We start from the raw sequence: 24,557 nt of genomic DNA, 5'->3' as shown, positions 1-24,557 counted from the left end.
AAACGTTTGGCAGATTATATGTTCAAAATATGGTAAATTTTAAAACATCGTCAACTACATACGCACATTTTTCATATTTTTTGTAGTGAATATAAAACCCCAAACATGGCTGCATATAAAAGCCTTAGATATGAGATGTAACACAAAAAAAATTGAAAAAATTTCATCGATTACATATTGAGATTTAATGTTTTAAAAATGTGTTCAAAAATCTTATAAGTTTTACTAAAAGTTCTATAACTTTCAGAAAACTTATTCGATCTCGCTCAAAATTTTACTAATGGAGCTTTAATATATGATTCATGATTGGTCAAAATTTCAGCGTTTCTGATTGACGCATAAAAAAGTTATTAACATTTGAATGAAAAATTATTTTGACAAAAAAACTACTGTACGGACAATTGTTTGATACACTGGAAGATAAGATGACAAGAAATTCTTAAAATGTTCCTCAATAAATGCATTCAATTATTACTCATATAGGCATTTCTCTACAGATTTCTGTAGAATTCCTTGATTAGGTTTTTAAATTTCAAAAAATGTATTGATATTTTGTTTTTATGGGATAGAGCACCTTTTTCTGAGTCACTATGATTTGTTTTAGATTTTTAGAGTTTTATTTTGGTACCTAAAATCAATTTCAAAGAGATTTTTTGAAATCACCTTTTGATAGCTGCTTGACAGCTTCGCCCAGTATTAAATGCGACGAGGGGTGATTCGACAAATCGCTCCCGTACAAACTTCAAATTGATTTTTAAATAGGTTCCCGAGCACCAACATTCATGAAAATTTGGATTTCGGCTCAGTTTGGCTTGCAGATTCAGAATAGGGATTAAATATCTCAACAGTGCTAAATAAGCCAATTTGGGCATCCTCTATGTAATTCCCGGAGGTTCCTCTTGGGATTTTTCCAGAGTTGCTTCTTGGTATTCCTATAGGGTAGAAGCTTCAGTTTTGGCCAGTACGGAGTTTTGGCCATAATGCGGTATTCAGCCTGTTGCGTTGCGATCTTAATTGGCATAAAATTATTTTTTTACTAGTAGATCCTAATATGATGATTACAACTGTGAAAACCAAACATTTTGATTAAAAACTGGAAGAAAAAAAAAACCTTAAAAATCAGCTCCCATATCAAGCCTAGCTTTACCAACGGTATCTAACAAAATCCACGAACGGAGAAAATCGAAGGGCAAGTTCGCTGTTTCCGTAGCAACTCATACATTGAGCATTCCAAAAACGTGAAAAATCCGAGTATTTTTTCACAAATCATCCCCAAAGGTGTGTTTTTTGTTACATACGGTGTTTGGTAAAGTTAGGCTTGATATGTTTATTTTGACCAGGGTGCTTCTAATTTGGCCACTCACATAAGAAATACACTGGATTGGCTAAAATAGAAATCATAGTTGAGAATATGCGCGAATGGCGGTATTGGTTCATTTTTGTTCAGTTAATTTTTAGGCTTTAGGCTGTTTTGGATAAAACATGTACAGTATAGCGTGGTTCAAGAAATCGTTTTTGCTCCACACCGCTTATTCGATTCGTAACCAGATTCTAAGCCTTCTCCCAAATATTGAGCTGATTTGGTTGAAAATTGAGAGTGCACAAGACCTTCAAAATTAAAATGGGAATTACTATGGGAAAACGACGTTTTTCATTCAATTGACCGTAGCATTTCCCCAAGTGCCCTAGAGTGTTAGTTGACCCTTGGTATTCTTAGTCTACTTTATCAGCTACAAATTTGCCGAAGACCACATTCAAATCGGACGCATCTTTAATTAGTTATTAAAATTTTTTATCCAGAATGAAAATCTTTGATCATGATGGTTACACCATTCAATGGGCATCACTGCAATTTGCCTTGAAACATAGTAGCTATGATTTATTTCTGTGTGCTATCTTTGGCGCCATGTGCAGCAATGTTGCCTGCTGGGAAGCTGAACGATCACTGTTAAAGTTTCTCCAGTTGGATAAAAATCGATAACTAATTTATGAGACGTCCGATTTGGATGTGGTCTTCGGCAAAGTTGTTTCTGATAGAGTAGCCTAGAAGTACCAAGGGTCAACTAACACTCTAGGGTACTTGGGGAAATGCTACGGTCAATTGAAAACCTCGTTTCCCCATAGTAATTCCTATACAAACTTTGAAGGGCTTGTGCACTCTCAATTTTCTACCAATTTAGCTCAAAATTTGGGAGAAGGCTAGAATCTGGTTATGAAACGAATAAGCGGTGTAGAGCAAAAACAATTTTATGAACCACCTTAATGTACAGCTGTGCCTAGAACAACTATTTCCCGCGTTGTCGTTTTTTGGCCAATTTGTTTCGCCATATGTCTACTATAGTGAACATTTAACCGAAAATAATCTGAATTCAAAGAATGTGGTTGGTTTGGGCTTCAGCTTATATTTTTCCCTTGCCGTTTCTCTCACATCGATGAGTGTCCATTCTGCCCCGGTAGGAGAAAATATTTTCTAACTAGATAATATCTAGACCAACATTTGAAAAGGGCGGAAGAGCCAAAATGTAAACAAATCACTTTTCAGCACAATTTGATGAAACAACTCATAAACATATGATTTTTCCAACAGACACGAATGCCACATAAGTGGTAAAGTGTCTTTAATAAATATTAATAATAATAATAATAATAATAATATGATTTTTCCTGACGTTAGCTCAAAAATAAGTTTCCACTTCTGAAAAACAATAATTTAAATAAAGGCGGATTTCCACATCTGATTTTGATCGCTTCATTTGGTTGTTCCGCCAATGATCTTGCGCCTTTGAAAAAAAGCACAAAAATGCACAAAATGGTTAACACTGTTGAATAAACAGTCGAGAACAGCATCTCGCAATTCATATTTATCAAATTTACACAAATCTTTTACTCCCACTTTTGATTAAAGTCGCCCCAAACTACTTACACCGTTATTGAAAAGCCTTCGTCATTACGTCGTGCTTCGGCGCCCATCAAAATGTCTGAGTGGAAATCCGCCGTGCACTTATTGCTCTTGTTGCGCACGGATGGTTGTTACGCCCAAGATCAAATCGTGCGTTTTTCATCGTAAAATTCAATGAAGTCGCTGACTGACTGCAATAAGTGGCGACAAAATGGCTTCAATGTCTATTCAGGATATATTTTCAGAATATATTTGGATGATATGCAGCTGGTAAAGCTTCAGTGATAAAAATGTTAGCGAATGGTCTCAAATTTATTGACCGGCATAGGTTACAGCAGGTAGATTCAGCAAAAGGTGATATTGGGAACCACGCCCGTGCACAGAAAAGGCGACAAGGGAGGGGTTTTACCCACAAGGGTGGAGGAGGCCTTGTGTATAGAGTATCGGCAATGGGAGGAGTTTAACCCCCAAAACCCCTCCCTTGTGCACGGGCTTGTTGGGAACATAATATGCTGCCTGCGCTTCCTAATCGGTACTGTAGCAATATTTTTTTTTCAACGCGCATTATGGACAATGGCAGGGACAACTCCCTCCTTTGCTGTAAAGAGTTGTTGCTCATAGATAAGAGCTAGAATATAGATTTCAATCGAAATCTGATTTCCATTGCATTTTACTCATTGTTTTTTTACCACTCATCGTAGGCAACGTCAAGAGAAAATTTTCTTCCTCCTCCATTGTCCAATGTCAGATAAACTTCAATTAGTTACTTTTAGTTAAGAAAGCTTCAAAATCAATTTATTGCAGTGGATTAGGTTCACAATCTTTTCCATTCCACTAATTTCGATACAAAATTTCTTCGGGCGTAACAACAAAAGCGATCGATTCTAGGTAATATTGACCAGGCGTAATTCCAGTACTGGCGACCAAGCGGCGTAGCATGTCGGGCGTAATGACCAATGAGTTTTTATTTGGGCGTAATTTTCATTTCATTCATTTTCTTCAAGGAAAAACGCTTGTTTGTACTTTTTGGCATACAATCACCAGGAGGATAGTGTTTTCTTCTAAAATAACGAAAAAGATTGAGTGCACACGCACAAATTGTTAAATAGGAATTAGTTTTAGATTGTGAAACTTTGCAAGCGTTTTTCTCGATTCTAACATTTTGGATATCCGCCCTTTTCACATGTTGGTCTAGATATATTGTAATTGTAATTGTAATTGCTCAGTCCACACCCAGGCCGACAACTGTCAGCCCATCTGCTTGTAGGCAGATGTGGACCTACTAAGCCTCCCCCGTTAACATGTCCTACACCGAATTAGCACACCGGGATCTTCCACAGGCAGGCGCTGGCGTTACCAGTCCCAACAAGTGTCAGATACATTAAATAGATGGGGTAGAGGATATAGGAAGATGTGGGAATAGGATGGGAAAAGGCAGAAAATGAAGAGATAGTAGAGGTTTCGATTTTGTTGCTGAAACGAGAAAAAGAAAGAATGATAAAGAACATTTTAGTGATATCATATCACTGATATGTTCATAGATTATGATTTGGTCGATAATTTCTCATCTATTTTGTTTCCATATCGTTGCATCGGTGACCAATTTCATCGCCTTTCTAGTTTTTGTTAGGGCCATCTCGCGTTTTTTCGTCATGTCCTCTTTGCCGGTTGGCGACGTTCGGGATGTAAGTAGAAAAGCATGCATTTAATATGATTAGTACGACAGTAAAAGTTATTGCTCAGTACTTCCAGCCCATTTGTCCGCAGTACATATCAGGCATCCTGTTTTAACAAGTCCTACACAGAATTAGAAACCCGGATCTCCCACAGACAGTCCTAACTAGTGTCAGATAAGTTCAATTGAGGATAGGAAGCAGCAAAATGAGAAGACAGTAGAGAAGGTTTGGTACATTGGTAGCTGTATTCATGTGATGTTTGTCTGACATTGAAAAACTATTTTCCGTAAGTGTTTAACTCTCTACCCCAAATGTCTGATCAGATGTATAGTTTGGCAATTCTATGTCCATACATCTTTTATCAAAAAGGAATAATGTTGTTTACTGTTATAAAATAAGTCAGTTAAGGGGCAGCTAATGCATTGTAATCCATAATAAACCTACAGAAAATGTCCCAATAAAAAGTTAACACTAGTTCAACTAACTACACAAACTAAAAAGTGTTATTATATTTTACCAATGATTTCATCCTAATCTTGACCCTAACATAGTTATGCACTTGTGTAAGTGGACGCCGCTTATGATTTTGGTTGGACAATGATCAAAACTAGTGTTGTTTCGACAATAGTCACATACTATGCCCTACGACATTGACGATTCTATTGTCTATGGCTCACCTATTTCGTGCCACCCAGCAGGGACTTGGTCTGGTACCCAATTCAGTATATCCGCTCCACGTAATGTACCGCACCTCTTTTAATTTGTGATATATTACGCGGAACATTACTCTCTTCATTCGGATAGCGGCTATGTAACCCATTGAATTAAAAGCCTCCATCAAACATGAAGCGATTAATCGGAGACTGAAGACTCTATACCAAATTTGGCTCAGAGACAGGTAATCAGTGAGGTCAGTTTTTCTCGTTTGTCAGAGACGATTGATACGTATTAAGACAAACTTTCCACTGCATCTGCCAGCAATAATCGGTGATCGATCAACATTTCGAGTACCTACCCCAATTTACACAAGAATGCCAAGGATCACCGCTCATGCTTTACAATACAGTTGGAAAAACTAGAGCAACACCTGGCCACAATGATGCATAAAGCACTAAAGCGGACCGGAAGTGTCGTTGAGCCAGCCCCCACCAAAATATTTTCTAACTAGATATATGATATAAAAACCCGATTTAATCCACCTATGGTGTAGACCTGTGCGCCGACTTTATTTTGCTCGGCGGCGGCGTGAGGGCCATTTCTGGCCGGCGGCGGCGACGTCATCGGCGTCACGCCGGTGGCAGCTTTCGGCGGCGGCGGCGGCGGCGTGAATCGGCGTGACCAAAATTTGACCGTAATGTCAACATTGGCGAAACGAAGAAGTTGTCTTTACGCTGTAGAATTAGTAATCTTTGCTTGTTCTTAACCATTGATGACATGCCAGTACACAGGATGAAGTATTTAACCAAAAAGAAACCAATGCTCAAACATCTTGTTTGACTCGATCTAATTTTCATTAGTGTCAAACAGATGTTTTTTCTTCAGTTCATTTGTCAAATAATTGACCCTGTGTACTTATAACCTTACGTTTGAATGAACTGAACACCTTTTTATTTCTGTTCGGGTCCGTCACTGTGGCCAGTAATTAGACCTATACCCGTATCCGTTTTAGTGCATGTTGCATCACTCCATTGCAAATTAAGGACAAAAATATAGTTTTGCTGCAGTTTTCGTTTTGTTTTCTTAGAACCTTAGATTTCCGGGAATAATCTCCAAAAGAATTCCAGAAGCAGCCTGGAGGAATCCATCAAGAAACTTCTTCATGAAACCCATAAGGAACTTCATGAAACCCTTAAGGAACTTCTGCTGGAATCACTTATATGAAGTTCAAGAGTTTCTCTTAGAGAGATCCCTAGAAAAACTTATGAAGAATTCCCTAAGGAATTCCTAGAGGATTCCCCAAGAGAATTCCAATAGGAATCCCCGGAGGAATTTCAGAAGGAATCCCCAATGAAATTTTAGGAGTAATCCCGGAAGGAGTTCCAGGAGGAATGTTCGTAGGAATTGGCACGGTAAAGGCTGGGTATGCTGCGCAATTCAGATCCCATTGTGATCCACTAGCCTCTGCCCAGCAACTCCTATCCCTACCTCCACGCGGTACCGGCCGGAAACTATGAGCAACCTTAGGGAAGATCGGGTAACCAACCCCGGTGGGACCTTTGGTCGTAGGCTGACAGGGAAGGGGGGGTTTGCTTCGGCAAACCTGAGCGTCTGTTCTCCACGGGCAGCAGACGCAGTCGCCGTATCAAGAAGATCCGAATGGATGCCGACAACGAGAACGAGAGAGATGCAGACTACCAGCTCTAAAATGCCTTTCACATCCTACAATATAGCCTCTATAAATATCAACACCATCGCAAGTCAAACGAAAATAAACGCGCTCCGAAATTTCATCAACAACCAATGGCTCGACATCATATGCCTACACGCAGAAAAATAAATCGTAAACACAATTAAATTCTAGTTAAAATCAACCGATTTTTCAGTTTACTATAGCGACAAACTGATTTCTAGTTTAAATTGAACTGTTCCATTTGTTTGATAATACAAATATTTTCATTTGTCGAAATTTTTGACAGTTTGTTAAAACAAACAGAGATACGGTTTTTTCAACATGAAATAATTGATTGATTCAAACGACTGCACTTTTGCCACTAACAAACCCGGGATGTGATTGTTTTGGTGACGGCAGCAACTGCGGCAGCTCGGAAATCTATTTTTAGATCGTCGGTAAGCGGATGGCGAGGAGAACGACTAGAAAAAGACAAAAAAGGCGAAACCGATCAACTTTTTGTGGATGCTGTCGTGAGTACCTGCGCGTTATCCATCACGGCCAAAGCTGCACTTGGAAGTTGGCGTGATGGATTTGCTGCACCTTCTTCGCTGTGGCGATGTTGGGGTAAGCATTTTATAGATGTGTGAGTGCTTTCGGACCATGTTTATGGTTGTTATTTTGTTGATACAAATGAATTTTTTGACATTATATGAAATGATGGTAATCGGTTGTTTTTATCAATAAACTCTGAATAAAAACAATTAAATATAACTTTGGAATAAGTAAATTCTCAGTTTGAAAATCAACCATGCGTTTTATTGTTTTAAACAAGCGCCATTTTTCTGCGTGTACAGGAGGTAGAGAACGAGAACCTTACTCTACCCGGTTACACTGTCATCTCTAATGTCGACCACACCAAAAGGGGAACAGCGATCGCCCTGAAACAGCACATCTCTTTCTCTCACGTGGAGAAAAGCTTAGACAGCCGTCTGATCGCCCTACGTGTACAGGATACAACTATCTGCAGCGTATACGCTCCCTCTGGCGCGTCTCAACGCGCTGCTCGGGAGGTGTTTTTCAACAGTACTTTGGCGTACTACCTCCGTCATAGAACTCAACACACCGTCATAGCAGGCGACTTTAACTGTGTGCTTCGGCCATGCGATTCGTCCAGCCCGAACCCAAGTCCCTCGCTCAGGAAGGCCGTTCAACAAATCGGCCTGCTCGACGTGTGGGAACAACTGTGCCCACGAGATCCAGGTTACACTTTCGTCAACCGAAACGCGCAATCTCGGCTTGATCGCATTTATGTGAGCACCGGGCTGCGTGATAAGCTACGTACGGCAAGTACCCATGTATGCTGCTTCACCGACCACAAGGCATTAACACTCAGGCTCTGCCTTCCTCACCTGGGGCGTGAACATGGCCGTGGGTTCTGGACCTTGCGGTCCCATCTTTTGTCCGACGAAAATATTGAGGAGTTTCAGAATCGTTGGCAGTACTGGACACGGCAACGCAGGTCCTACACATCCTGGATGGGTTGGTGGCTATCCTACGCCAAGCCCAGGATAAAATCTTTTTTCAAGTGGAAGACGAAACTAGCGTTCGACGACTTTCACAACGAACAACAACGCCTATATGCAGAGCTGCGTTTAGCCTACGACGGCTATTTTCAAAACCCCATGATGTTAACAACGATAAATCAACTGAAAGCTGAAATGCTGAGCCTTCAGCGTAACTTCTCCCACATGTTTATGAGGATTAACGAGACGTACGTATCAGGGGAACCAATTTCGTTGTTTCATCTTGGGGAAAGACGACGAAATCGAACCATCATCACACAGCTGAAAACGGAGGAAGAAAGCATTACTGTTGCACCGGAGGAGATCGAAGACCATCTGGTAAACTATTTCTCTAGCCTCTATTCGGAACCCGCGGCAGCACCCGCTGCTGGAGAGCTGAACAACTTCGGCTGCGAAATTTCCATCCAACCGAATGACGAGGCAAACGAGGCTTGCACGAGTGAAATCACGACGGCTGAAATACTCTCTGCGATCAAAACGAGTGCACCGAAAAAATCCCCCGGTTGTGATGGGATTCCACAGGAGTTCTATCACCGCATGTTTAATGTTATCCACCGGGAACTCAATCTACTGTTGAATGAGGCGCTCACCGGCAATTTCCCCTCCGCATTCGTGGAAGGAGTTATCGTGCTGATCAAAAAACGAGGTGGCGATGATACAGCAAAATCATATCGCCCAATCTCCTTACTAAACACGGACTACAAACTCTTCTCTCGTGTTTTGAAGAACCGACTGGAGAGAGTGATGAAAGCGCACCACATCTTGAGTGACGGCCAGAAGTGTTCCAATTCGGAGAAGAATATATACCAAGCAACGCTTGCTCTCAAGGACCGGATAGCAAGCCTACGTCACCATCGTCGCGCTGGGAAGCTAATAAGCTTCGATCTCGATCATGCTTTCGACCGGGTCCGGCATTCCTTCCTTTTCTCCACCATGCGGTCACTCGGATTCAATCAGCAACTGGTAACTCTGCTCTCCCAAATTGCAAACCGCTCTACCTCTCGATTGCTGATCAACGGACATCTCTCGCGATCGTTTGCTATCCAACGTTCGGTGCGGCAAGGGGACCCGTTGTCCATGCACCTTTTTGTACTCTATCTTCATCCACTGGTGTGCAGACTGGAGCGGGCATGCGGTGATGACGACATACTCGTAGCGTACGCAGATGACATCAGCGTGATTTGCACGTCGGCCAGGATAATCGAAGAGATGAGGGAACTATTTGCGCAGTTCGAGTTTGTTTCTGGCGCTAAACTCAATATGCGTAAAACTATATCGATTGACGTTGGTCTTTGCGAAGGCGGCGAAATAAATATTCCATGGGTTCAGACGGCAAATTCTGTGAAGATACTGGGTATAATTTTCACAAATTCGATTCGATTGATGACCACGAGAAACTGGAACGCGCTAGTTGGAAAATTTTCGCAACAAATGTGGCTTCATTCAGCGCGCTCCTTGACGCTACACCAAAAAGTCATCATGTTAAACACTTTTGGAACCTCGAGGATATGGTACCTTTCTTCCATACTACCGCCCCTTGCAGTGCACACTGCGAAAATCACTTCATCGATGGGCATCTTTCTATGGAGTGGTTTGATCGCTCGAATACCGATCATGCAGTTAGCACGTAGCAGAGAGGAAGGGGGGTTAAAACTTCAACTTCCTGCCCTCAAAAGCAAAGCCCTGGCTGTCAATAGACACTTGACGGATATTGGATCACTTCCCTTCTATGAAACGTTTTTCCGACAAGCAAACCCTCGCCGACCAATCCCGATCGACCTGCCCGACGTTAAACAAATTGTCGCAAGCATATCCCAAATTCCTCTCCTCGTTCGTGAAAACCCCACCGCCGGTCAAGTTCACCGGTTCTTCATCCAGCAAACGGAGCAACCAAAGGTGGAACAAAGTCATCCGGGAGTCGACTGGTTGCGTATCTGGCGAAACATTGCTGATCAGCAGATTCCATCAGCGCAACGAAGTCTGCTATACCTAGCAGTGAATGGGAAGATTGAACACAGAAAACTGTGGTTCGTAATGCAAAGAGTGGAAAGTGAAAACTGTTTGCACTGCCATTGCCAAACAGCAGAGACCATCGAGCACAAATTTCGCTCCTGTCCCCGTGTCGTACCAGCTTGGGCGCTTCTGCAACAGAAGATAGGTAGTATCCTGAATGGATGGAGCAGACTTTCATTCCAGGAGATGATTAGGCCTGTCTTAAGGGGCATTAATAGACGATCACGTGTTAAAATTCTAAAATTACTAGCCGAATACATCTGTCATGTTAATGAATGTAACAATAGAATTGATGTAGGAGAGTTAAATTTTAAATTAAATATTATTTGCTAAACAAAAGCTATAAAATAAGAACTGTAATAACTATTTCATATTATGACCAATAAAACTTAATTTAAAAAAAAAAAAAATGAACTGAAGAAAAAACATCTGTTTGACACTAATGAAAATTAGATCGAGTCAAACAAGATGTTTGAGCATTGGTTTCTTTTTGGTTAAATACTTCATCCTGTGTACTGGCATGTCATCAATGGTTAAGAACAAGCAAAGATTACTAATTCTACAGCGTAAAGACAACTTCTTCGTTTCGCCAATGTTGACATTACGGTCAAATTTTGGTCACGCCGATTCACGCCGCCGCCGCCGCCGAAAGCTGCCACCGGCGTGACGCCGATGACGCCGCCGCCGCCGGCCAGAAATGGCCCTCACGCCGCCGCCGAGCAAAATAAAGTCGGCGCACAGGTCTACTCCAAAGGAATTTCGGGAAGATTTCCTGAAGGAACTCTAGCAGAGACCCCCGAAGAAATTGTACGAGGAATCCCCGGAAGAATTCCAAGAAGCTAGTTTAAGTTGTATCTTCGAAAGAATTCCCGAAAGAATCCCGAAGAAATTCCAGGAGGAATCCCCATAGGAAGCCCAGGAGGAATCATTGAAAGAATATCAGGAGGTATTCTTGAAGGAAGTCTAGGTGGAAACCCTGAAGGAAATCTAGGAAGAATCCCCGTAGGAATTCCAAGAGGAATCCTCGAAACAATTCCTGGAGAAATTTCCGAATGATTTCTTTGAAGAATCTCCTATTAAATTCCAGGAGGAATTCCCGTAGGAATTTCAGGAGGAATGCTCGAAGGAATCCCATGAGGAACCTCTGAAGGAAGTCCAAGAGGAATCCCAGAAGAAATTACAGGAGAAATCGCTGCAGGAATGCCAGGGGGAATCCCCGAAAGAATTCCTGTGGCAATCTCCGAACGATTTCCAGGTGGAATTCTTGAAGGATTTTCAGCGTAATCTCCCGAGGGAATCTTTCTGGGTAGAGGGATCCCTACAGGATTTCCAAGAGGAGTCCCTGAAAGATTGTCAGGAGGAGTTCCCAAAAGAATTCCTGGAGGAATTCCAGAAAGAAATGCTTGAGAAATTCTTGTAGAAACTCCATAAGAGATCCCACAAAAATATCCTGGAGATATGCCTGATTATATTCCTAAGGAAATTCTCGAAGGAACTTTAGCAAGATTCCCTGAAAGAACTCCTGTAGAAAATCTCTGATTTCACTCCTGGAGCATCCGTGAGTCCTCCTGGAAAAATCTCAGAAAGAACTCCAAGAGCGATACCTCGAAGAACTCATGGATGAATTCCTAAATGAACTTCTCCAAGAAAACCCTTTTGGATATCCTGAAGGATTCTTAAAAGGAACTCTTATACTAATTTTTGAATGGATTTCTGTAGAAATCCCTGAACAAACTTCTAGGGGAATCCTTGGATCCTCCTCAGAAGGAACTCCTGGATCTCTCGGAAGGAACTCCTGGAGAGATTTCTGAACTTCTGAAGGAATCCCTGAAAAAAATCAGGAGGAACCTCTGAAGAAACATCTGCATGAATCCCGGTAACTCCTAGAGGAATCTATGAAGGAACTCTTGGACTTATTTCTGTAAGAACTCCTGTATGAATTTCTAAAAGAACGTTATAAAATAGCTGTATTCGAATCTTGTCAAGACTAGAAAAGCCATTTCAAAGTTAAATTCTATCGCAGTCGAATCCAAAAATCGTTAACTGCTGTGAGAGAAAACTCAATCCGTTCGACAACCATTGTGCGACAGAACAACAATGGACGAAAAATCGGCAATAGTTGAGTTCCTGAAGAAGATACCAAATGTAACCGAAACGTCGGACAAGATTTAATAGCTGTATTTGAAATTTGTCAAGACTGGAAAAGCCATTACAAAGTCAAATGAACTTCAGAAGGAATCCCTGCAGGAACTCCTATACTAATTTCTAGGACCGTTTGTTAGAATTCCCGAAAGAACTTCTAACGGAACTCTTGATGGATTTCCTGGAGGCATCTATGAATCCTCCTGAAAGAATCTCTGAAGGGACTTCTGAAAAAATACCCGAACGAACTCCTGTTGAAATAGCTCAGAGAACCTCTGAAGGAATTCCTAATGAACTCCTGAAGCAACTCCTAAAGGAACTCCTGAACAGGTTACCGAAGGAACTTCTGGATCATCCTTGTAAGAACTACTATACTGCATGAATCCTCGAAAATGCTCATGAATTAATCTATGGAGGAACTTCTGTAGGAATATCAGAAGGAACTCCTAGAAAAATCCCTAAAGAACTGCTGAAAGAATTTTTGAAAATTTTCCATGAGGCATAGCGAGAGGAATCCCTGAAGGATTTTCAGGAGGGATTGTTGAGAAAAATCCAGGAGGGATTTCCTGAAGGTACGCTTGATGAAACTTTTGGAGTGGTTTCTAAAGAACACAGAATGCCAGGAGGAACCCGTTGTTGGAATTCTAGAGGAATTCCTCAGAGATCTCCTAGAGGAATCTCTGATGAAACTCCTGGACTATTTCTTGAAGGAACTCCTGAATTGCAGAATGAATTTCAGAAAAAAATCCCTGGAGAAACTCTCTAACTAATCTCTGAACGACCTCCTATGGGAACCCCTGATGAACCTTCTGGATGAATCTCGAATGTATTTCTAGGAGACATCCTTGAATCCTCCTGAAAAAAAATCTGAAGGTACTTCTGTCGAGATCTTCTGAAAAAAATGCATGTTGAAACTCCTAGAGGCATCCCTGACTCTCTAAAGGAACTACTGGAGACATCTTTGAAGAAACTCCTGAAGAGATCTCTAAAGGAACTTCTGAAGAATTCTTTGATTGGAATTTTAGATGAATCTTTGAAAGAAAATTAGTATTTTATCTCAACTTTATGTAAACAAAATTTTGTTCGTGCACTGATCACCGGCGTGAAAAATGAAAATCGGCGGCGTGACAAACATCGGCGTATGGCGCGCCGCCGATACCGCGGTCGGCGTCGGCGTGGGGCAAAAAGTGTCGGCGGCGGCGGCGTGGCGCGGCGGCGCACAGGTCTACTATGGTGAACAGAACCCTTCTTACACTTATTAAAATTATTGTTGTATTATTTGTATTTAACATATTTATTTTGTGCAATTGACCAAAAGTTCTACAAAATATTGTGGATTTGGCATCTAGTGGATTGGTTTCCAAAATAGCATGGATCATGGACTAAACTACCATAAATGCCAGAAACCTCCTAGAATCTTGTATGGAATGTTTTAAAAATAGCTTACATATTCTGAAATATTGTATATTTTGTTAACTGCCAAAAGATCTTGAATCTATTAACAAATGGGTGAGAAAATCAGCGAGATACACTTTGTCTAATATCTCTTAATCAGTCGATTCAATGGGGCACGTTCGATGCAGTACTAGATTTGTAGTAATGAGCTGAATTTTAGTATGGTGAGAAGGTCAATTCTCCGTTTCTGCAATGAAATGGTGTAAAGCGTGGGTATTATGATTCCTTGCTCAATTTAATGCTGTTTGAGCAAAACTTAGGATAACTCTGTTGTTTATGTTGCAAGGAATGGAGAAAACAACAACACTGTTGCCCAAAGTTTTTCTCAAACAGCATCAAATTAGGCAAGGAATCATAATACCCACGCTTTTTGCATCATTTCAGTGCAGAAACGGAGAATTGACCTTCTCACCATACTAAAACTCAGCTCATTACTACAAATCTAGTACTTCATCAATCTGTCCTATTAGCTCCGAAGTACAGGGTGCGGCAGGAAAAAATGCGAATAGTCCACGGCACTATCACACGTTAAATATGGGATATGTATGTCACTATTTTTCAAGACAGTGTATCAGTCAATGTCTATATGTATTCTAGCACTACAAAATAAAAATGAACATGTTTGATTTTTAACATGTGATAATGCAAGCCTTAAAAGTGGGTATCGATAAACTGCGCGCCCAATGGTCACAAGAGAAAATGGCTAAAATAGTAAAAAATAACTTTAATTCGATGAACAAACAGAGCATACTAATCCAGAGCCATGTAGTTTCACATACCAGATAAAATAAGCACACATATTTTATGATATTGTAGAGAAAATTAAAATTTTTGTTTCATCACATATGAAATTTACACAGGTCGCGTACATTTTAGTGGTTTGAAAATTCTGATAGTCTTCAGCTACAGGCACCGTCTTGTAAAGGTTAGTGACCAAAAAGGGATTTTTTCAAACTTTTCAGAAAATTAGCCTTTTAGAGATCATGGAACGTTGAAACATAGATTGGTTAACGTCAAATGGACAAAATTGAGGCATGAAGTTGAAAAACACTTTCGCATTTTTTCCTGCCGCATACTGTATTTGGTATTCATGGTTATGGTGTAAAAAGGGCAAAAATGATATATCTACTAAATTAATCAGTTTTGGCATTTACTAGTAATTTTGGCTGTCAGGTTCTTGCATTTTTCCCACAATATATAAATTCAAAGTTGTCGGGGCCCGTGGCGCAGTGGTCCACACGTTCGCTTCATAAGCGGATGGTCATGGGTTCGAACCCAGCCCCGGCACTTGCAGTTTTTCGTCAGTTGCTCTTCCCCCCGAGAGCAGCTGGCACCTGACCCTCTTCGGAGCATATAGCTCTAACGGACCCGGAATTTGGATATCGGCAAACCGCAACTCATAATGGACCCCCAATCGGACTGGAAAATGAACAGCAGCCAAAACATCAGCATCATCGTGCTCATCATTCTACCGTGGACAGGGTAGAAAAGTTGAAGCAGCACAAGGCACCAGTTCGATACAGTTGAATTAGAATAGAATACATGTAGGCGCTGTACAAAGTGCAGCGTCCAATTGGAATCGCTCACGTAGTGCCCTAGTGGACAAAAGAGCTGTAAATTAGGTTAAGTGAATAAGAATAAAAAAAATAAATTCAAAGTTTTCATTTAACATATTGTTAGTTTTCATAGAATTCCTGTGTATTTGTAATTTGTTATTTATAATTTTGTTGAAAACAATAACCTGCTAGTATACACTTTGTATGAGGTCAGCATTATTTATTGCAAAATAATTTCCCATAGACTGGTCAAAAACTCATGCAAGATAACAAGTGAATATAATAATAAAAAAAAGAATTTATTGAAATACTCTTCGTAGGATATTTCAGTAATCAAAATGTCGAATCGAAATAAAATTTCAGGGCCTTCTACAAGGATATTGTAGCTTTCATTTGGTGCTTAGAGAACCCAAATCGGTTGACAGACGGCTGAGATATTTATTATTATACCCTTGGTCAAAAATCTCTCAAAAAGTAAACCTGTATTACTCCCAAATAGGGTAACCAATATAATTTGGACCCCCATATATTTTGGACCCCCTGTGTCCTTTGATCACAACTTACACAGGTTTAATGATGAGATGACGGAAATTTTTATAATCATTCGCTAAATAAGATCGCTCTGCACGGGCAGCAATCATTTCCTCACTGGAAATACCCTTATTTGCCTTGAAATTATTTTTTGCCAATCTCGTCATCCGAGCGAGTGTCGCATCATGTTTACAAAAAGAGATTGCGGTGCTGAAGAAATTTGCAGATGTAAACAAAAACGTTTATCATTCTAGCGTATTAAATTCGCAAAGTTCGTCTAATCAGCCTTTGTCAATCAAGTAATTAGGATGTGATCCAGCATATTCAAGCGGCAAATTCTTCCAAAATAGTTTCAAACGAGTTTAAACACCGGGTGTCCAAAATATATACTGAAGAGGGTCCAAAATATATTGGGGTGTCCAAAACAGTGAAAACTGATGATTCAAAAATCAGTTATTTTCATCAAATTTTAAGCCAGAAATGGCCTTGTGGGTATTTTTAACGGACAGTAGAGACTTTCACGAACATACTAACATCATCATTATGTGTAAATACTCTCTGAATTTGTTTGATTTTGAATTAAATTCAAACCAATGTCCTCTGGGGGTCCAAAATTCAACCGTTACCCTACTCTTTGAAAGATATCTCGGTAATCAAATCTCCAATCCTAATGAAATTGTATAGGGTTCTACTAGAATGTTGTAGCTTTCATTCGGTGCCAGGAGAACCGAAATCGGTTGACAGACGGCTAAGATATTTATTATGATACACTTGGTCAAAAATCTCAATAGGTTTAGTTGCATAAATCCTAAGTACTCTTCGAAAGATATCTCTGTAACCAAATGTCCAATCGAAATAAAATTTCTGGGCGATCTACGAGGATGCTGTAGCTTTCATTTGGTGCCAAGAGAACCCAAATCGATTGACAAACGGCCGAAATATTTATTATGATACACTTGGTCAAAATTCTTAAAAAGTTTAGATGTATGACTTATAAAAGTACTCTTCGAGAGATATCTCGGTAACCAAACGTCCAATCGAAAAAAAAAATCAATAGCGTTCTACTAGGATGTAGTAGCTTTCATTTGCTTCCAAGAGAACTAAAATCGGTTGACAGACGGCTGAGAAACGTGCGTGACTTTTTTTTGTAACGCACATACACACACACACACATACAGACATTTGCTCAGTTCGTCGAGCTGAGTTCATTGGTATATGAGACTCGGCTCTCCGGGCCTAGGATCGAAAGTCGGTTTTTCGAGTGATATTTATACCCTTCTTATGGGTGTAAGAAGGGTAAAAAGAAGAAAATCCAAGTTAAGCATGTAAATACAGCAAAACTAATTGTATGTGCTTTAGAAATATCAGTTTTCAAACGACCTGCAATTAATTGCTCACTAAATCTCATATTATGATGTGTAAATTATAATTTCCATGCACAAAAAAAACTGAGGACGTAACTTTTTCGTGCAAAGTCAAGCATAATTTTAATTTCGAATGTTTCTTTCCTGAAACTACGTTTTACATAGACTATATTCTCCATTTACTAAAAATGAAGAGTTCGTATATTTGAAAATATTGAAGGTGCCCGCCTACCCCTACAAATCGAATAAATAAGTTACTCATGCAAAATAGCATACAAAACCAAGGAAACTCATAACTTTTCAAAACAACTGTTCAATACACTCATATAAAGCAGCCATTCGTTTCATGTTCGGTGTTCAACTGTTTTCTACTGGGCATTTTAAAACAATGATATTGTACAGTACGCCTAATCATAAAATTGAAAAAAAAAAAATGGAAAATCAACGAAATGTGACTTTTTTCTACACCGGATGGTCAACGCATGTTATATTTACCATAGTATCCACGTTTTGATAATCACTTTAATAAATGTTAGTGCATATTTTGAGCGAAACATCTTTCTTGATTTTTGACCCAAAGTTATTCCCCAGGCAGGTACTGTCCCGTAACGTGGGTAGATCACCTTAGAACGGTTCGTTACGGTGTAAGATCTACCACATTGCATCAAATTTTAATCTTGCCATTTTACTGCCTAAAGTGGTAGCACACCAGATTAAAATTTGATGTATTTTTGTAATGGTTATGTTTTAATTTATGTTTTGTTTTTAACTGCTAATAAACCTTTTTGTTTCAGGAGGATTCAGGTAAATTTATTGTATAATAATACCATGTTTTAAAAATAGTAACTGTAACGAGCGTATCACTCATGCCTTATTCAGTATATATTACTTATTCCTTTATTCTATTACTTTACCATATTACTTATTATCTTTTCAGTGAAGAATCTTACCACCATTCCTCGCGCACTAATCAATATTTTTTAGCAAATCACCGTATACATCACCATATTAATGCATGCGAACATGTTCAAATATCTATATCGTTATTTGGAAGCGTTTGGTACGGGAGGTCCACGCTTCCATCTTTCCCCTCGATTTCAAGGTGTAGAATGTTTTCAAATATTGACTATGTTGAAATCGTTCTATCCCTTGAAATCTTCTCTGCGGTACATACTGCGCAGTTGGCCTGGCCGTTAGACAAGAAAAATGATAGACTCGAAAAGTCTTCATTTTCCAGGATGCATTCAAGTAATGGCTGCGTTAGTGTGAGATTAGATTAGATTAGAAAGTTATTCCCCAGGCAGGATCAATGTCACCCGACTGACGGTATCCACTTATCCGCGAGCGGTAATGGCGGCGGCGGGCACAAATAACCGATTCGATTTTTGACGTTTCTTGGGGATCGCAATCGGTTGGCGCCACCAAACGGTGGGTGAAGGGGTGAGGAGGAGAATGAAACTGTTTGGCTTTCCCCCAAGAAACGTCAAAATCCGAACCGGTTGGATATGCCCGCCGCCGCCATTACCGCTCGCCTATAAGTGGATAAGTGGATACATATTTGCATCTTATTCAGGTCTACATTAAAGACACTATAAAGACACGAAATGTTTCAATTGGAATTCCAAATTTGCTGTCAATGTCATTCTAATCGAGCAGGAGACCTGTCAAACGCGCTTTAAAAGCATTGCTCGACAGCATCATCGTCATGACGCGACAATCATCATCAATAGCAACAATCATCAGATTTCGTGTCTTTAGCATACAGTGTCTTTAGTGTACATATTTCACGAGCCGATTTTAAGAATGAATATTTGGCAGAAGAGTGCGTCCTAAGCCGTGAAAATCAATATCATCATCAACAATGTTGTCACTTCGTAAAACGGCTCATTAAATAGAAGAAAACATAAATATTGAACTTATGGATGCCAGCAACTAGAATAGTCTCTTTTATGAGGCTAGTCAAACGACAGAACTCCGCGCTCTGATGTTTACGTTTTCAATCATCATCCGGTTGATGATGGTTAATGACTGCGCGCAAGTCAAGCGTAGTTTTTGAAACTGGCTAAAACAAGGCTAAAACAATAATTAGAAATTTTTATTTGAATTCTTTTCGGCAAGTTAACGAGTCAATCGCAACGAAAAAAATACCTGATTAATTTATGAGATTTGTATTGCTTCTGCGACTGCTTTTGAGCCTTTTTTGGCGCCAATTTCTCATATCTCCAATTTGTCGCACAAGTACCTTTTCAAAAATTACACGAGATTCCAGCAAAACAAACGTGCGTGTAATTCTGTCAGTTGACGCCGCTGCTGCGATCAGCTGTTCTGAAACGTCTCGTGAAATGGCTTAAAGTGCCCCACACAATGCATACGTTTGCGTGTGCGTGACAGTAGTTTGACACATTTCCCATGGGAAAACTGTCAAAAAAACGCAAACCTCGACGGAACGGACGCTATGTGTTCCAGGCTTAAGCCTGGAACACATAGCGTCCGTTCCGTCGAGGTTTGCGTTTTTTTGACAGTTTTCCCATGGGAAATGTGTCAAACTACTGTCACGCACACGCAAACGTATGCATTGTGTGGGGCACTTTATGGACATTTTTGTGCGTTTCATGACTACACAGAGAAAAAATTCTACTCAGTGGATGGGTAACGACAACTCAGTTTCGTCGACCGCGAAGAGTTCGCGCAAACTGAGTAAGCTCGCTTGATGACAATGAGGTGCTTTTACTCAGTTCATCGTGTTCACTATCGCTTACTCATTTTTGAGTAAAGATAGAGCGAATCGATGTTCCAGAACTGTCAGATCAGGAGATAGAGAAAAGGTAAAACAACGGTCTGCTCGTGGCGGACAGCAGCGGCTGCATCCAAAACGCAATTTTGGAAGAATTTTCCATTTTCGAAGCAAATTAAGTGGTTTACGACCTTCGCAATTAGTGAACTGTTGTTGACAATGAAGTTTTAAAGAGAAATCACTGGCTGCCGAGGTCGTCAATTAACAAATTTTGTAAGAAATATCAATTGACAACATTAAACATGCTTCAAACTTACTCAGAAATACACCGAGAAAAAATTCTACTCAAAATTGAGTTGGATCCGACTCAGTTTCGTTAAAAGTGGGACAACCCTAAAACTGAGTAAGGTGTAGGTTACTCAATTTTGAGTTGTTGTTCTACTCGATGAAGACTGAGTAAAGTCAACTCACGGCATTCAAGATCGACCGTGAGTTGCTTCTACTCAGTTTTTTGAGTAGATTTGAAGCAATTTCTTTACTGTTGACGGAACATCCTTTGAGAAAAAGATAATTTACGACATCGGCAGGTGGTGATTTTTCTGAACAACTTCTAGCACCACTAATAGGCCTTTTCATGTGACAGATCCGTGCATGCATTTGTTTACAAAGCTTGAACAACAGCTGCTAACAAGAACGTGTCATCTTCATAGAAGAACTGTCAAACGCCCGAACAATCAGCTGATTTAAGACGTCAAATGAAAAGGCCCATTGCCGAAGTCGTAAATCACTTATTTTTGTCCAAAAAAGAGATAAATTCCACCAACATTGCGAAAATATGTTGCTTCCTTGCAGCCGCTGCCGTCCGCCATGAGCTAACTTTTGTTTTGCCTTTTCGTCTATCTCCGGATCTGACAGTTCAGAACATCGATTCGCTCAATCTTTACTCAAAAATGAGTAACCGATAGTAAACGCGATCAACTGCGTAAAAGCACCTCATTGTCATCAAGCGAGCTTACTCAGTTTGTGCCAACTCTTCGCGGTCGACGAAACTGAGTTGTCGTTACTCCTCGACTGAGTAGAATTTTTTCTCAGTGTATGAGTAGAAGCAACTCACGGTCGATGTTGAATATCGTGAGTTGACTTTACTCAGCCTTCATCGAATAGAACAGCAACTCAAAATTGAGTAACCTACACCTTACTCAGTTTTAGGGTTGTCCCACTTTTAACGAAACTGAGTCGGATCCAACTCAATTTTGAGTAGAATTTTTTCTCGGTGCACCGAGTATACTCAAAATTGAGTTGGATCCGACTCAGTTTCGTTAAAAGTGGGACAACCCTAAAACTGAGTATACTCAGTTCTAGGGTTTAGGGTTGTCCCACTTTTAACGAAACTGAGTCGGATCCAACTCAATTTTGAGTACACGGTAAAAATTCTGCACGCTAGATGTAAGGGAAAAATCCCTTAACTATTCCTTGTCGTAATCAACATGATCAGAAGTGCTTTTCCTTTGAGATCGCAATTGCCCATTGCACGATGACGTCATCAAGAAATCGCTCTCTTTCTCTCCTACGGAAAATTAGAAAACAACAGGACCAACACCTGTCAAATTTGACAGGTACTGGTCCTGTTGTTTTCAAACTCTCTGAAGGAGCAAAAGAGATAGAATTTCGCCGTGAAGTGGTCTATGCTGTCAGTGTTGATTTGAGGACCAAAACAAACCCACCAGAGAAATCAACAGAAAATCCCTTCGATTTGCACTACTGTAAAAAGCAATACGATCCAAAGTGAAAAGTTGTTGATTTGGTAATGACTGTTTTGGGCATGAAAGTAAATACAGATGACAGGCGGTAGAAAGTGCTTCGCTTCGATTCGCACCTCTCTAACAGATGTGAAGCAGTGTAGTGGTAAAATAGATGATCGTGACTCTAAAGGTCCTGGTATCGAATCTGGGTGCGGCTGTACACATTTTTTTTTAATTTTAGTTTTGAAATCAAAACATTGTCAACAACGAATTGATGTGAAGTTACATTAAAATTGAAGAGGCATTGGATGTTCTTTATCAAATGATATGTAACTGATAACAAACTGATTGAACAGTAGTGCGAATTCAAGTGCCAATCAGTTTATATCACAGTGCAGATTTTTTACCGTGTAGAATTTTTTCTCGGTGTGAAGCAAAGCAGAGTTTTACCGATGTTTTTCTTGTTGTGACACATTCTTCCTATAGGAATGGGCCTTTTCATTTGACGTCTTAAATCAGCTGATTGTTCGGGCGTTTGACAGTTCTTCTATGAAGATGACACGTTCTTGTTAGCAGCTGTTGTTCAAGCTTTGTAAACAAATGCATGCACGGATCTGTCACACACAGAGAAAAAATTCTACTCAGTCGATGAGTAACAACAACTCAGTTTCGTCGACCGCGAAGAGTTCGCGCAAACTGAGTAAGCTCGCTTGATGACAATGAGGTGCTTTTACTCAGTTCATCGTATTCACTATCGCTTACTCATTTTTGAGTAAAGATAGAGCGAATCGATGTTCCAGAACTGTCAGATCCGGAGGTAGAGGAACGGCAAAACAACAGTCTGCTCGTGGCGGACAGCAGCGGCTGCATCCAAAACGCAATTTTGGAAGAATTTTCCTTTTTCGAAGCAAATTAAGTGGCTTACGACCTCCGCAATTAGTGAACTGATGTTGACAATGAAGTTTTCAAGTGAAATCACTGGTTGCGGAGTTCGTAAATTATCAAATTTTGTAAGAAATATCAATTGACAACATTAAACATGCTTCAAACTTACTCAGAAATATGAGTAGAAGCAACTCACGGTCGATGTTGAATATCGTGAGTTGACTTTACTCAGCCTTCATCGAATAGAACAGCAACTCAAAATTGAGTAACCTACACCTTACTCAGTTTTAGGGTTGTCCCACTTTTAACGAAACTGAGTCGGATCCAACTCAATTTTGAGTAGAATTTTTTCTCGGTGCATGAAAAGGCCTACACGGAACTACAAATCAACCCAAATTTAAGTTGTTTTGACGCAATCCCGGTCTTCCGTGGAATAACTCAAATTTGCGTCAAACAGCGAAAGTGGTGAGTGAGTAGTTCTCGTTTGAGAGCGGCAAAAAAATTAACCCACTGGTAAGTTATTTTCACCCAACGGAGGCCTCAAATGACGCAAATTTGGGTTAACTCAAGAAAACCCAAATTTGGCTTCTTCCACGGAAGAGCAGCGGATGCGTCGGTGCTTCTCTCTTTGTTTTCGACAACATTGCGGTAGGGCGAGGGAGAAAACAACCCAACTTTGAGTTAAAACTAAAAGCAGTTTAGCCAAATTTGAGTTTTTAAAACTTATTCTTTGGGTTTTAATATTTTTCCGTGTATGACTTGATTTTACACCGAGAAAAAATTCTACTCAAAATTGAGTTGGATCCGACTCAGTTTCGTTAAAAGTGGGACAACCCTAAAACTGAGTAAGGTGTAGGTTACTCAATTTTGAGTTGCTGTTCTATTCGATGAAGGCTGAGTAAAGTCAACTCACGATATTCAACATCGACCGTGAGTTGCTTCTACTCATACACCGAGAAAAAATTCTACTCAAAATTGAGTTGGATCCGACTCAGTTTCGTTAAAAGTGGGACAACCCTAAAACTGAGTAAGTGTAGGTTACTCAATTTTGAGTTGCTGTTCTATTCGATGAAGGCTGAGTAAAGTCAACTCACGATATTCAACATCGACCGTGAGTTGCTTCTACTCATATTTCTGAGTAAGTTTGAAGCATGTTTAATGTTGTCAATTGATATTTCTTACAAAATTTGAAAATTTACGAACTCCGCAACCAGTGATTTCACTTGAAAACTTCATTGTCAACATCAGTTCAGTAACAAATTTTGAAAACGACGTATAATCAATGCTACACCATTGATTATACGTCGTTTTCAAAATTTGTTACTGAGTTCACTAATTGCGGAGGTCGTAAGCCACTTAATTTGCTTCGAAAAAGGAAAATTCTTCCAAAATTGCGTTTTGGATGCAGCCGCTGCTGTCCGCCACGAGCAGACTGTTGTTTTGCCGTTCCTCTACCTCCGGATCTGACAGTTCTGGAACATCGATTCGCTCTATCTTTACTCAAAAATGAGTAAGCGATAGTGAATACGATGAACTGAGTAAAAGCACCTCATTGTCATCAAGCGAGCTTACTCAGTTTGCGCGAACTCTTCGCGGTCGACGAAACTGAGTTGTTGTTACTCATCGACTGAGTAGAATTTTTTCT

This window comes from Aedes albopictus, chromosome 2, assembly GCF_035046485.1.
Source record: "Aedes albopictus strain Foshan chromosome 2, AalbF5, whole genome shotgun sequence".
NCBI classification, from domain to species: domain Eukaryota; kingdom Metazoa; phylum Arthropoda; class Insecta; order Diptera; family Culicidae; genus Aedes; species Aedes albopictus.
The sequence above is the reverse complement of the archived record's forward strand: the minus strand, read 5'-3'. Positions refer to the sequence as shown.